This window comes from Hypanus sabinus, chromosome 2, assembly GCF_030144855.1.
Source record: "Hypanus sabinus isolate sHypSab1 chromosome 2, sHypSab1.hap1, whole genome shotgun sequence".
In the NCBI taxonomy this organism is placed as follows: Eukaryota; Metazoa; Chordata; class Chondrichthyes; order Myliobatiformes; family Dasyatidae; genus Hypanus; species Hypanus sabinus.
In genome coordinates this window covers 72397590-72411657 of record NC_082707.1, presented here as the reverse complement: position 1 = coordinate 72411657, position 14068 = coordinate 72397590, and the positions used below count along the sequence as shown (strand labels likewise).

Below are 14068 nucleotides of genomic sequence, written 5' to 3'. Positions count from 1 at the left end.
AAAGGTACATTTAATGTGAGAGAAATGTAGACAATATACATCCTGAAATGTCTTATCTTTGCAACCATCCATGAAAACAGAGTTCCCCCCCCCCAAAGAATGAATGATAGTTAAATGTTAGAACCCCAAAGTCCCTTCAGCTCCCCTCCCTTCCACATGTAAGCAGCAGTGAGCAACAATCCCCCTCCCTCCACCAGAAAAAAATATCAGCACCCACCACCGAACACTCAAGCATGAGCAAAGACACAGAATTTGTTACTCCAAAGACTACTCGTTCACCTGGTATTCGACATGCCACAGGCGCTCTCTCTCCCTAATAAGGGAGAAAGAGATGTCTCTGTTTCACAGTGAGAAGGGAGACATAATAAACAACTTGCTGGTTTACGATGTTAAAAGCCTGTTGTGTCACTTTTTCCAAGCTCTGTGCCCAAAGATCTCAGGTCTCTGGGCACACAGCCATAGATCTTCTGATTCCCACAACACACTGATCTCCTGCCAAGACACCGACCTTCAATCCCCCCATCTCCAGAGCCACAAAATTTCGGACATCCGAAGGCGAATGAAGCTCTTAGACCACGCCCTTGGCATGTCGAATAACGGCCAGTCATGAAACACCATTCCCACGAAGAACTGTAGACAGTATTTAACTCCAGGTCAGGGTCTTCAAAAGAACCCTGAAAGGGAAAAATAAAGATATTAAAAATAGAAATCCAGCTGTTTCCGAAGATACAAGCAAAGGAGTCGTCGTAGTGTCCATAGTGCTGAGGGCTAAGGGTTTCTCAGTAGATGTTCAGAACATTTCTCCAGCTGGAGAATACAGAAATGGAACATTATAAAGTAAAGGTAACCCATCAATATTGCGATTAAAGTGCCAAAGATGTACAAGAGCAACTTTTCCCCAAGCTGACAGAACGGTCTGCCTCAATCTAAAATACTATAAACCTTGCGGCTGACAGCCATGAGTCATTCCCTCAATAAACTTGTGCTGCATTAACCTTTTGGACATCAATTACTCTTTGTCACCAGTTATAATGGCATGAGGCACGTGAGCAATGAGTAGTGCCAAATTGCCCGGACATGGCAAACTAATGTTATCCACAAATTACTAAGACCGATCTGGCTATCAGTGACAGACAATGTGATTTCATTCTTGAGCTTAGTACCAATGCAAAGTGAGGTGACACTGCACAGACCCGAATAGCACATAGACTATCTGTGTACCATTTTGAATAGTTCCATTTTAACTAAAAATGAGCTTGCTGAGCTTTATGGTGCCCAAAATAATTCTGGAATGGAGGTGTAAACAAGTCCATAGTGTGGATGCCACAAAAGGGAAAACAGTGATGTGAGTTTGTTCTACTTGGAGATCTGAAAGACGGAAATGATTTCTCACAATAGAAAATACGTGCTATCTGAGAAGCTGACAAGCTTGAGTCGCAAAAGTATTCTTTCATGTCTAATTATGAAAGGAAGAATTGTAGCACAAGTTAATTTTAGAACAGAGACTTGAAACTGTAGATGCTGCAGTCTGGAGCAAAAGAATGATCTGCAGAAGGGATGATGAAAATCAAAAGGAGTGGTTGAAAGTGGAGACAGTTTTCTTTATTCTCCTTTCATCATTCTCCACCAACACCAACCCCCACCCTGTCCTGCCTGGCTTTGTTTTATAACTACCTGCCTCTATCTATCATTCAGCCACCTGCCTCCCAACTCCACTCCTCCCTACCTGACTTAATTTCCCCAACATTTTTCAGCCTCTTCACCTCCCTCCACCAAGTCCTTTGATTACTTTTAGTCTGTCTGACCATATCCCTTCTTCGGTTAATTTCAATTCACCTAGTCCTAAATTCCAAATTGGCAATTGCTTCCAACACCACACACCACCCCAACTCTGGGTGGTGCTTCATCAGTTGAGTTCATGTTATTTGCAGAATACTTCCAGTTTTACAAACTTTGCACATGAATGTTGTTTGCTAGTGTCCTAGAAATTACTCAAAACATTGACTTCATATAACTTCAAATGCTGCCTGACCCACTGAGTTTCTTCAGCTTTTTTTGTTCCAGGTTGCAGCATCTCCAGTCGCATGGTCTTCAGAAATGACTGAGTCTCAGTGTTCACAGTAATTCTAAGGTTTACTGTGTTTTTTCCCAGTTGCTCCATATCAGCTCTCCTCAATGAACACATAGAAAATTACACTTTGCCAAATGTAATGGAATACCAGATATAAAGCAAACTTTTAGAACCCTATTTTGGTTAAAGAAAACTGAATGACTGTTCAACTATTCTGTAATTAGCTTTCCACTCCATCTCGCTGATGTTATGGTATTTTCACTCAAATGCTTCTTTTTTTTAAATAGGATAAGATGCATCACTCTGCTGTTGCCGTGAAATAAAGGCATGCTATTCCAGACACTGTTGCTGAAACTAAGCTAGTTACAAGATGAATAGAACAAGTGGGTGGCAGGGAGGAAATACGTCTCTACCAAAGGGGATCTAAGGTGCTCCTTCCCTCCAGTAGCCTGCAGGTCACCCTTGGGCAAGGAGTAGCTTCTGCTTCATCCCTGCCCCTAATCAGGGTCACATGAAGCCATGGGAACGGGTGGTGGATGGTCTATGAACAGCTGATGTATATGACAAGCCCAGGTTATGTGAGCACTGACGCCAGGCAGACAATTTTTGAAGAGTGTTTATAATGGCTCGGATGACTATTACAGCTACAGAAAAGGTGGGTAATGCAGCAGGATCCTCTTTTGAGTCAGTATGGGTAGAAGTCAAGAACAGGAAGGGATCAGTTACTCTATTGGGAGTATTCTATAAACCCCCTCGTAGCAGTAGAGATACTGAGAAGCAGATTGGGAGGCAGATTTTGGAAAGGTGCAACAATAACAGGTTTGTTATCATGCGTGACTTTAACTTCCCTAATACTGATTACCACCTGATTAGTTCCAATGGCTTAGATGGGGCAAAGTTTGTTCAGTGTGTCCAGGATGGATTCCTGTCACAGTATGTTGACAGGCCGACGAGGGGGAATGCCATACTAGATCTAGTATTAGGTAACGAACCAGGTCAGGTCACAGATCTGTCAGTGGGTGAGCATCCGGGGAACAGTGACCACCACTCCCTGGCCTTTAACATTATCATTTAAAAGTCTTGAGTCAGAGAAGACAGGAAAATTTTTAATTGGGGAAGAACAAATTATGAGGCTATAAGGCTCGAACTTGCGGGCGTGAATTGGGATGATGCTTTCGCAGGGAAATGTACGATGGACATGTGGTCGATGTTTAGGGATCTCTTACAGGATGTTAGGGATAAATTTGTCCCGGTGCGGAAGATAAAGAATGGTAGGGTGAAGGAACCATGGGTGACAAGTGAGGTGGAAAATCTAGTAAGATGGAAGAAGGCAGCATATATGAGGTTTAGGAAGCAAGGATCAGATGGGTCTATTGAGGAATATAGGGTAGCAAGAAAGGAGCTTAAGAAGGGGCTGAGGAGAGCAAGAAGGGGGACTGAGAAGGCCTTGGTGAGTAGGGTAAAGGAAAACCCCAAGGCATTCTTTATGTGAAGAACAATGGGATGACAGGAGTGAAGATAGGACCGATCAGAGATAAAGGTGGGAAGATGTGCCTGGAGGCTGCGGAAGTGAGTGAGGTCCTCAATGAATACTTCTCTTCGGTATTCACCAATGAGAGGGAACTTGATGATGGTGAGGACAATATGAGTGAGATTGATGTTCTGGAGCATGTTGATATTCAGGGAGAGGAGGTGTTGAAGTTCTTAAAATACATTAGGATGGATAATTCCCCAGGGCCTGATGGAATATTCCCCAGGCTGCTCCACGAGGTGAGGGAAGAGATTGCTGAGCCTCTGGCTAGGATCTTTATGTCTTCATTGTCCACAGTAATTGGAGGGAGGCAAATATTGTCCCCTTGTTCAAAAAAGGTAGTAGAGATAGTCCAGGTAATTATAGACCAGTGAGCCTTACGTCTATGGTGGGAAAGCTGTTGGAAAAGATTCTTAGAGATAGAATCTATGGACATTTAGAGAATCATGGTCTGATCAGGGACAGTCAGCAAGGCTTTGTGAAGGGCAGATCATGTCTGACAAGCCTGATAGAGTTCTTTGAGGAGGTGACCAGGCATAGAGATGAGGGTAGTGCAGTGGATGTGATCTACATGGATTTTAGTAAGGTATTTAACAAGGTACCACACGGTAGGCTTATTCAGAAAGTTCGAAGGCATGGGATTCAAGGAAGTTTGGCCAGGTGGATTCAGAATTGGCTTGCCTGCAGAAAGTCATGCTGGAGGGAGTACATTCAGATTGGAGGGTTGTGACTAGTGGTGTCCCACAAGGATCTGTTCTGGGACCCCTACTTTTCGTGATTTTTATTAACGACCTGGATGTGGGGGTAGAAGGGTGGATTGGCAAGTTTGCAGACGACACAAAGGTTGGTGGTGTTGTGGATAGTGTTGAGGATTGTCGAAGATTGCAGAGAGACATTGATAGGTTGCAGAAGTGGGCTCAGAAGTGGCAGATGGAGTTCAACCCAGTTAAGTGGGTTTGTACCATTTTCAGGGATCTGTGGATATGTACCCCCAGATCCCTCAGCTTCCAAAGTACACTTTGGAAAGACAAACTCCAAGGCAGAGTACAAAGTAAATGGCAGGATACTTGGGAGTGTGGAGGAGCAGAGGGATCTGGGGGTACATGTCCACAGATCCCTGAAAGTTGCCTCACAGGTAGACAGGGTAGGTAAGAAAGCTTATGGAGTGTTACTTTCCTAAGTCGAGGGATAGAGTTTAAGAGTCACAGGGTAATGATGCAGCTCTATAAAACTCTGGTTAGGCCACACTTGGAGTACTGTGTCCAGTTCTGGTTGCCTCACTATAGGATGTGGAAGCATTGGAAAGGATACAGAGGAGATTTACCAGGATGCTGCCTGGTTTAGAGAGTATGCATTATGTTCAGAGATTAAGGGAGCTAGGACTTTACTCTCTGGAGAGAAGAAGGATGAGTGGAGACATGATAGAGTTATACAAGATATTAGGAGGAATAGATAGAGTAGACAACCAGTGCCTCTTTCCCAGGGCGCCACAGCTCAGTACAAGAGGACATAACTTTAAGGTAAGGGTGAAAAGTTCAAGAGGGATACTAGAGGAAAGTTTTTTACTCAAGAGAGTGGTTGGTGCATGGAATGCACTGCCTGAGTCAGTTCTGGAGGCAGATACACTAGTGAAATTTAAGAGTCTACTAGACAGGTATATGGAGGAATTTAAGGTAGAGGGTTATATGGGAGGCAGGGTTTAAGGGTTGGCACAACATTGTGGGCCAAAGGGCCTGTGCTGTGCTGTGCTGTGCTGTGCTGTATTGTTCTATGTTCTAAAACTACACACAATACTCCGTGTGGTCTCATGAGTGCCTTAGAGAACCTCAACATCACATCCCTGCTCTTATATTCTATACCTCTAGAAATGAATGCCAATGTTGCATTTGCCTTCTTCACCACTGACTCAACCTGGAGGTTAACCGTTAGGGCCTCCTGCACAAGGACCCCCAAGACCCTTTGCATTTCTGCATTTTGAATTCTCTTCCCATCTAAATAATAGTCTGCCCGTTTATTTCTTCCACCAAAGTGCATGACCATCGTCATCATCATGTGTCGTACTCTGCCAGAGACTTGGCAACCACTGCATGGCCATACACTTTCCAACATTGAATTTCTTTTGGCACTTCTTTGCCCATTCCCCTAAACTATCTAAGTCTCTCTGCAGGCTCTTTGTTTCCAAAACATTACCAGCTCCTCCACCTATCTTTGTATCATTGGCAAATTTAGCCACAAATCCATTAATCCCATAGTCCAAATCATTGACATACATCATAAAAAGCAGTGGTCCCAACACCGACCCCTGTGGAATTCCACTGGTAAATGGCAGCCAGCCACAATAGGATCCCTTTATTCCTACTCTCCGTTTTCTGCCAATCAGCCAATGCTCCACCCATGCTAGTAACTTCCCTGTAATTCCATTTGGTCTTATCATGGGGTCTTAAGAGCAAGGATGTCCTTTTGCATTTGTACAGGGCCCTGGTGAGACCACACCTGGAATATTGTGTACAGTTTTGGTCTCCAGGTTTAAGGAAGGACATTCTGGCAATTGAGGAGGTGCAGCGTAGATTCACTAGGTTGATTCCTGGGATGGCAGGGCTGTCTTACGCAGAGAGATTGGAGAGATTGGGCTTGTACATGCTGGAATTGAGGAGATTGAGAGGGGATCTGATTGAAACGTTTAAGATTATTAAAGGATTTGATAGGATTGAGGCGGGAAATATGTTCCAGATGTTGGGAGAGTCCAGTACCAGAGGGCATGGATTGAGAATAAGAGGTCAGTTATTTAAAACAGAGTTGAGGAAGGGCTTCTTCTCCCAGAGAGTTGTGGAGGTGTGGAATGCACTGCCTCGGAAGACGGTGGAGGCCAATTCTCTGGATACTTTCCAGAAGGAGCTAGATAGATATCTGATGGATAAGGGAATCAAGGGATATGGGGACAAGGCAGGGACTGGGTATTGATAGTGAATGATCAGCCATGATCTCCGAATGGCAGTGCAGACTCGAGGGGCCGAATGGTCTACTTCTGCACCTATTGTCTATTGTCTATTGTCTTGCTAAGCAGCCTCGTGTACAGCACCTTGTCAAAGGCCTTCTGAAAATCCAAGTATACTGCATCTACTGCATCTCCTTTGTCCACCCTGCTTGTAATTTCCTCAAATAATTGCAGTAGATTAGTCAGGCAGGATTGTCCTTTCAGAAACCATGCTGGCTTTGGCCTATCTTTGGCCCATCTGTGTTTAAAATTTTGGGTCAGTCTTGGCAGGGCCCAATTTACTGTAGAATAAACAACACAGAAATGGACCTTTTGGCTCAACTGGTCCAGGCCAACCAGAGCATTCTCCCTGCTAGATCCAGTTGTTCACTTTTGTCCTAGAACACTGAAAGCCCCTCCCCTCTATGTTCCTATCCAAATGTCTCTTGAATGTTGCTTTTGTACCTGCCCACTTGCTACACTCTGTGTGAAGAAGGTATCTCTCAGCAGTCTTTTACATTTCTCCCCTCAATGGCCCTTGGTTATGGACTCCACTGCATTTGGGTGCAGGGTGTGATGGGAAAGACTAACTGATGAAAACCAGCATATCAAACGCCTGCGCCACCCCATCTACTTGAGCAGCTGCTTTCAATGAAATGTACTTTTCTTCCATGTTCCTCTATTTCACAATGTCAGGGCCCTTTTCTTCATTGTTTTTAAGTCTCACCCTGATTTGAATCTGCAAATTTCATCACCCCATCTCCCTAGCTCATCATGATCTTTGCAGTTCATTGCAAACTACTTCACTATCAACAGAAAACTGGCTAATCATGCCATATATGTTCATACCCACATCATTTGAATTACCAATGAGTAGAAGTTTCCCACACTGGCCCCACAAGTCACAGGCCTCCAGGTGGAGAATCAGCCCTCAACTGTCACCCTTTTCATTGAGCTTAGTGTGAATCCACCTCACGACATCCTCCTCAATCCCATGGGACCTAAACTTCTGCAATAGCCAATACAGGACCTTGTCAAAGGCCTTATTAAAGTCCTTGTAGACAATCTCTACTACACTCCTTCCATTTTTCCCCTTAGTTATGTGCTCAGAAACTTCAAAAGATTTATCAGACATGACCCCCCACACATAAAACTATACCCTTTATTCATGATTTAAGCCTTACTATCCAAGTGATTGTAGATCTTGTCCCTCAGAATTCCCTCCACTAACTTACCGACAACTGAAGTCTGGCTCATTGGCCTGGTATTTCCTGGCTTATCCTTGTTACCCTTCTTGAACAATATTATCCACCTTCCGGCCTTCTGCAAGTTCACCCGTGGCCAATGATAGAGCAAAATCTCTAGGACCTCTGACTTCTTCTCTGCCCTTGGTCAGGCACGAGGGATTTGCTCACTTTAATGTCTTTAAAGTCTGCAAATACCTCCTTCCTCACAATAAGCATATCATTCACGATCTCACTACTTTTTAACTCTTCCTTAATTCCTTGACATTCATAATATTCTTTTTAGTATGTACTGAGGAGCAATTAACATTAGAAATATCAGCCATCTCCTGTGGCTCCAGACATAGGTTGCCCTATTTATGTTGCCTATTTCTCCCATGACACTCTTTTACTATTAATATAACTGAAGAACTTCTTGTCTGGCAAATCCATCATCCATCTCATGCCTACTTTCCCCTCCTGATTCCTTCTTAAGCTTGGTCTTAAACATTGTACCTCTATAAATTGCTAGATTGTTAGCTCTCATCAGCCAGAGTTTCCTGAACTTGGCATTTCTACCCTTCACCCTAACAGGGAAATGCTGCTCCTTGACTGTTAATATAACCCTTATAAAAGCCTCCAATTAGTCACCCAGTCAATCCCAGCTAGATTCAGCCTAATGCCCTCAAAGTTGATTTTGTTCCAGTTTAGGATTAAAACTTGAGGATATGTTCTATCTTTTTCCATTTTAAAACTAATAGAATTGTTGGCCACTGGTCCTGAAGTGCTTCCCAAATGGCACTGCAGTTAATTGGTCTACCTAAGAGTTCTAGTATTGCTCCTTCCAAGTAGTTTCCTCTATAAGTTGTATGAGGAAACAGTCTTGGATGCACCGCCTAATTCTGCCCCTTACAGACCCTTTGAAATCTGGCCCAGTCAATGCTGAGAAAATTGAACTCTCCCACGGATCTCCTTATTATTCTCTCAATTCAATGCATTCTTGACACGTCTTCTCCTCAAGTTCCTGCTGACTATTTGAGTGGGGGTCTGTAATATAGCCCTGCCAATGTGGCCATCCTCTCTTTCCTAAGTTCTAACCAAATGGCCTCATGAGATGATCTCTCAAGAATATCCTCTCTGAGGACTGTTGTTGCTGTGTACTCCCCCTTACCAAAATGCCTGTTCCTCAGTAATACTCTCTAATGTACCACTGACTTTTCACTGATTTTTCTCCCGCAATTCACATCCCTCTGCCAATCCAGTTTAAACCCTCCCTTGTGGCAATAGCAAGCTTCCCATTCAGATCCTGTCCTTCTTTGCTTCAAGTGCAACAAATCCCAGTTATAAAGGTGGCCTTTACCCCAGAAGAGATCCAAATCTTCCAGGAAGCTGAATCCCTGCCAGCTCTCCAGCCACAAATTCATCTCGCTTCTTTTTCTACACCTGGATTGTAGTATTTGGCACCTAAAACTTCTTCCCCATAGGAGGCTATGTAAATAGTTTTAAATGCAGGACCTCAAGGATAGTAATCTGGAGATCACTATCCTTGAGGTCCTGCATTCTTAATTTGTAGCTTAACTCCCTATACTCGTTCCGCAGTATCTCATCCTTTTACAGAGGTACAGTGACCTGTGGCTATTTGCCAACCCTTTCCCACCAAGAATTTTCAGCAGCTGTTCAGACAGCCTTGATCCTCACCTACTGAAGCAGGCAAAACATCAGCATGGCAGCTCTTCTGTGGTTATAGCCTCCTGCCCATCTTCCTTTCCAGTCAGTGTCCTATGCCTTGACCCGTCGAACTGTACCCTTTCCCTCTGAGCCTCAGAGCTTACAACAGTACCAGAGACTTGCCTACTATGGCAGCCCCTGAAAGAGCATTCCCCCTCTCCCCTCAACAGTTTCTGAAGAGGGTCATGTAAGGGGAATGGACATAAGGAAACCCTGCACTAACTGCCTACTGCGCTTTACTCTAATAGCGGTCACCCATCTATCTGAAGCCTGTCCTTTGTCCTTTACTGAAACTCATTTACAAAGCCCTCTGCCTCTCAGATGGGTCTGAGTACATCCACCTGCACCTCCATTTTACTCAGTCTGTCAGGAACTGCAGCTGAGTGCACTTCCCCCAGTGAAGTTATCAGGATGATATTGAGGTTTCTTGACTTCTCACATCTCACAGAAGGAGCATTCCACTGTCCTAACTATTAACCTGCCATAACGAATCAAGGCCTAAGGGCTATCAACAAAATAAATACTTGCCAGTTTCATCTTGTTGAAGGCTTTTTAAAGAGCTACTCTCACTTCCAATACCTTAGGACACATGCTCTGTCCCTTTATGACAAACCCTCTTGAGACCAAAACATTTTGATGACAGAGAGCCAGAAATCCAAAACTAATCAATGTTTTGGGCCGAAACTCTTCATCAGGACTGATGAAGGGTCTCGGCCCTAAACGTCGACTGTTTACTCTTTTCCACAGATGCTGCCTGGCCTGCTGAGTTCCTCCAGCATTTTGCACGTGTTTCTTGGATTTCCAGCACCTGCAGATTTCCTCGTGTTTCTGACCAAAAAACTAATATTGTTAGCTGTGGTAAGTACACAAAAACAATTAATTGCCTATACTTCTGACCATGTTTGAAATGCATGTGGTAAAATCTGCCTGGTCTGCCAGCTTGCACTCAAGCCACACTGGTGTTGATAATTTAGCTATGTTTGTTGCAAGCCAATGAGCACAATCCCATTGTCTTAATGGTTGGCTCTTATATATGCAATATTGTTGTCTGTAGAGCAGCCTGTGCTTTCAATTTCAATTTACTGCTTTCAGTTTCCAATAAAAAAATCTGAAGTATAAATGCAAGCTTCTTGAACTTATTTACATTTACAGAACTGAAGCCTTGTTTGAATTAATATCTGCTGCATTGATGTAACTCTAGAATACTCCCTAACAACTTATGTATCCATTGGCATTATTAATGAAAATGTAAGCACTGTACTGTATTAATTAGTGACACACATATATGATCTCAGAAATGTGACGCACACTAAGGTAAATTGTATTCAATACTGTTCAAGTCAAGTCAAGTCAAGTCTTCTTATTATCATTTCGACCATAACTGCTGGTACAGTACATAGTAAAAATGAGACAACATTTTTCAGGACCATGGTGCTACATGAACAATACCAAAACTACACTGAACTACGTAAACCAAAACAAAAACTACAATAAACTACAGACCTACCCAGGATTGCATAAAGCAACACAGAACAGTGTTAATAATAAGCAGTTCTAAATAATAACAAGACAATAGGCACAGCAGAGATCAGTAGGTTGTTAGTCCGACGGCTTGGGGGAAAATCTGTTACATAAATAATCAGCTGAATGGCAGCGTCTGGGATTCCGTCCGTTTCTGTACTCCCACTGAGTATTTCGTTCCAGTTCCTTGATGGGCAGGATGTCAACAAGAATACGACTGTGTAAAGCAGATGTAAATTTTTTGTTCATATTGCATAAAAATAATTACAAATTGGTCAAATGTCTAGGCACCCTTTCTGTAACTCTTTTTATTCTCTATTGTTCCATTACTCACTTGTGTATGAAGGGTAATTAAACCATGTGGGAATGGAAGGTAATGATGGAATTGCATAGGTGACATAAACACTATGGTTTGATAACTATTGTCAATTTCAAAGCTCCCGATATGTCCTTGAGTTACCTTTAAAGATCAAGTTCCATGGTGCAATGCATTACAATTGACGAAGAGCATTTTGACATTTAGATGACAATTCCACAAAGGTTCTTTGTGGGAGTATGATGACAATATTGCCATTCCACTTCAATGCTCTTATTGCTTTAAATCATTGTGGAATGCCAACATCCCCTCTCCCCCTCCTCAAGATGAAACATACTCAAGGAGTGGAGCTTCTGCCTTTAAAATGAATTACTGTTTTTTTTTGCATGAGTGCCACCAAGCCATTTTGGAGCAGAAATCCAGACGACTTGTACCTTGAAGTAGCAGCAAGTTTTTATGCTCAAGAATATAAAGACACTTAATGTTGCAGTGAGAACAATAGGAAAGTGACCTTGGTCACAGAAATTGCTTTGCGAATTGCACACCTGCCAGGTTCAAGAAAACTTATTACCATAATCATGGATAACTTCAATCAACACTACTCTGAATTAGCTCTGTGACCTACACACTCACATTTGAAGACCCTACAACTCATGTTCTTAGTATTTTTTCTATTTGCACAGTTTGTTTACTTTTGCATATTTGTTGTTTGTTAGTCTTTGCTAATGTAAACATTTTTGTATATTGTACTTTTTCGCCATAAATGCCTCTAAGGAATGAATCATAAGGTAGAATGTGGTAACATACACATATTTTGATAATAAATATACAATGAACAACTTTAATTTCTCATGAACTATTTCATTTGAAGAGAGCTGAAGAGTAGGAACAGTACTGGAACTATGGATCAGAGTTGCCAAATTTGTAAATTTTGCAAACGCATGAGTTATTAAAGCATTGTGCAAAAACCTAATCGAGGCTCTGCAACTTTGCACAGCTTTAATTGCCCTGAGGCTCAAGTCGGTGTGCATCTCTCGAAAGGAGAATTTGTTTGAAGCTATTGAGTGCAAAGACATTCATTTACAATCAATCCTTTTTTGTGGGTATGCGATGCTTGTAACTGATGTGCATTTCTGAAATGCATCATGTGTAGTTGCTACTCTTCATAGAAGTCTATGCCATGTTTAGTTCTAGTTCTACAGTTGTTAAATTAAATTAAAGCCTGACTCACTATCATTAATGATCTACCCACAAGGGCATTTCAACGCCTCAGTGTAACATACTATTCATTCCTAAATTTAGATTACAACACTAATCAGGACAAAATTTAAATTACACAGGATAAACTGATATAGATCTATGCTTATGTTTTTACTAAATGAGAGAAGAGATCATTGAAATATACAAAGTTCTTACAAGTCCTAAGATTCATTCAGTATTAACATCTTGCTTGGATTGGGTTACTAGAATTGCGGAGCCCTCCTCAATGAAGACTCAGCCATTCAAAATTTTAATGCCTGTCTTTTCTCTCCTTGGAAATGATAATGAGCCACCATCTTGAGCCCCTACACTCCTTCTAGTGAAATAATCTCACAGTGCTGTTGTACAGGAAATCCCAGGATGCCTCTAAAGTTTTCCCACGGATGCCAATTCTGTAGAAACTCAAGGAGGAAGATGAAGTTTTCCCACTATCAAAATTGTGTGAGACTTTGAGCTGAAGATGTTCCCATACACTTGTTGACTGAGGTCATGGGTTTGAGAAGTGATTTTGGAGTAGTCTAGTAAGTAATGACACAGCATATTTTAGTAGGTACACCACAAGCACAGTATACATAATGAGGAGGAATAAAGTTTGAATTATTGAATGGATTGCTAATCAACTGAGCTACCCTGTCCTATGTTTGTCTTGTTAGCCCTGTACTCATCCAGGCATATTTCTTGCTCCACTACACTGTTACCATGCCTTGCAGACAGTGGAAAAGCTTTAGAGTTGGGAGCTGAAACAGGGGAGAGCCAACTTTCATGAGGGTAAACCCAGTTTATTGACAATGGGAGATTAATGTCATGAAACAGCAGGAGCAAATGTTACTTGCTGCTCATTAACTCATGGCCAAAAGTTCAGCTTTCACTTCTTTATCAGAGGATCTGCACTTCGAAGAGAACATTGTGTAATCATCAGTAAGCAATGGCATTGCTGGTTGTGGTGGTTGAGGGGAGGGTGGTGTTGGTGGTGTAAATGAAGTAACCTCCTGAAGTTCAAAGTGCAGTTATTTTAAGATTCTGTGGAAAATGCTGGCCATGTCACAGCCTTCCTTCATTTATGTGAAGTTGTAGTTCTGGTAAAAGCTATCTGGGTAACTTCAAATTGTGTATTGATTTAAGTGAATGGCTATAATAATTAAGTCCAACTGAAGGTTCTTGTGGTGCAATGGATATCAGCTGTCACACCAATGTGTTAATAGAGTTAACACACAAATACTTGGGTGCAAGAAATAGCCTTAAACTCTGCAAATCTCCGTAAAAGTCAGTGCGCACACATTCCTGACATTAGAAACACTGCAGAAAAGTTTTCTCTAACAGCATCAAGTAGTTCATTGAGATTGATTTTTATTAGCTGCCTTCTGTATATTCCAACAACAATGCTTTACCACCCCTGTTCCTGAAGAAGAACAGACTCTGCTTTCTAACAAAGCCTGTGGGGGTG

General features: G+C 42.3%; 1 protein-coding gene across 3 annotated transcripts in view; it reads left to right on the top strand.

Annotated features, from left to right (window-relative positions):
- The window catches only part of LOC132379809 (G-protein coupled receptor 55-like), a 44920-nt gene that overhangs the window by 18126 nt on the left and 12726 nt on the right, over positions 1 to 14068 (top strand). For 2 of the 3 annotated variants that reach the window (XR_009507538.1, XM_059948094.1), the window contains exon 1: positions 4656 to 10385. The gene's annotated coding sequence lies outside the window, so the exon portion shown is untranslated. Of the gene's footprint in view, positions 1 to 4655; positions 10386 to 14068 lie in introns of those variants that run through there. The other variant, XM_059948099.1, reaches the window with a different exon arrangement.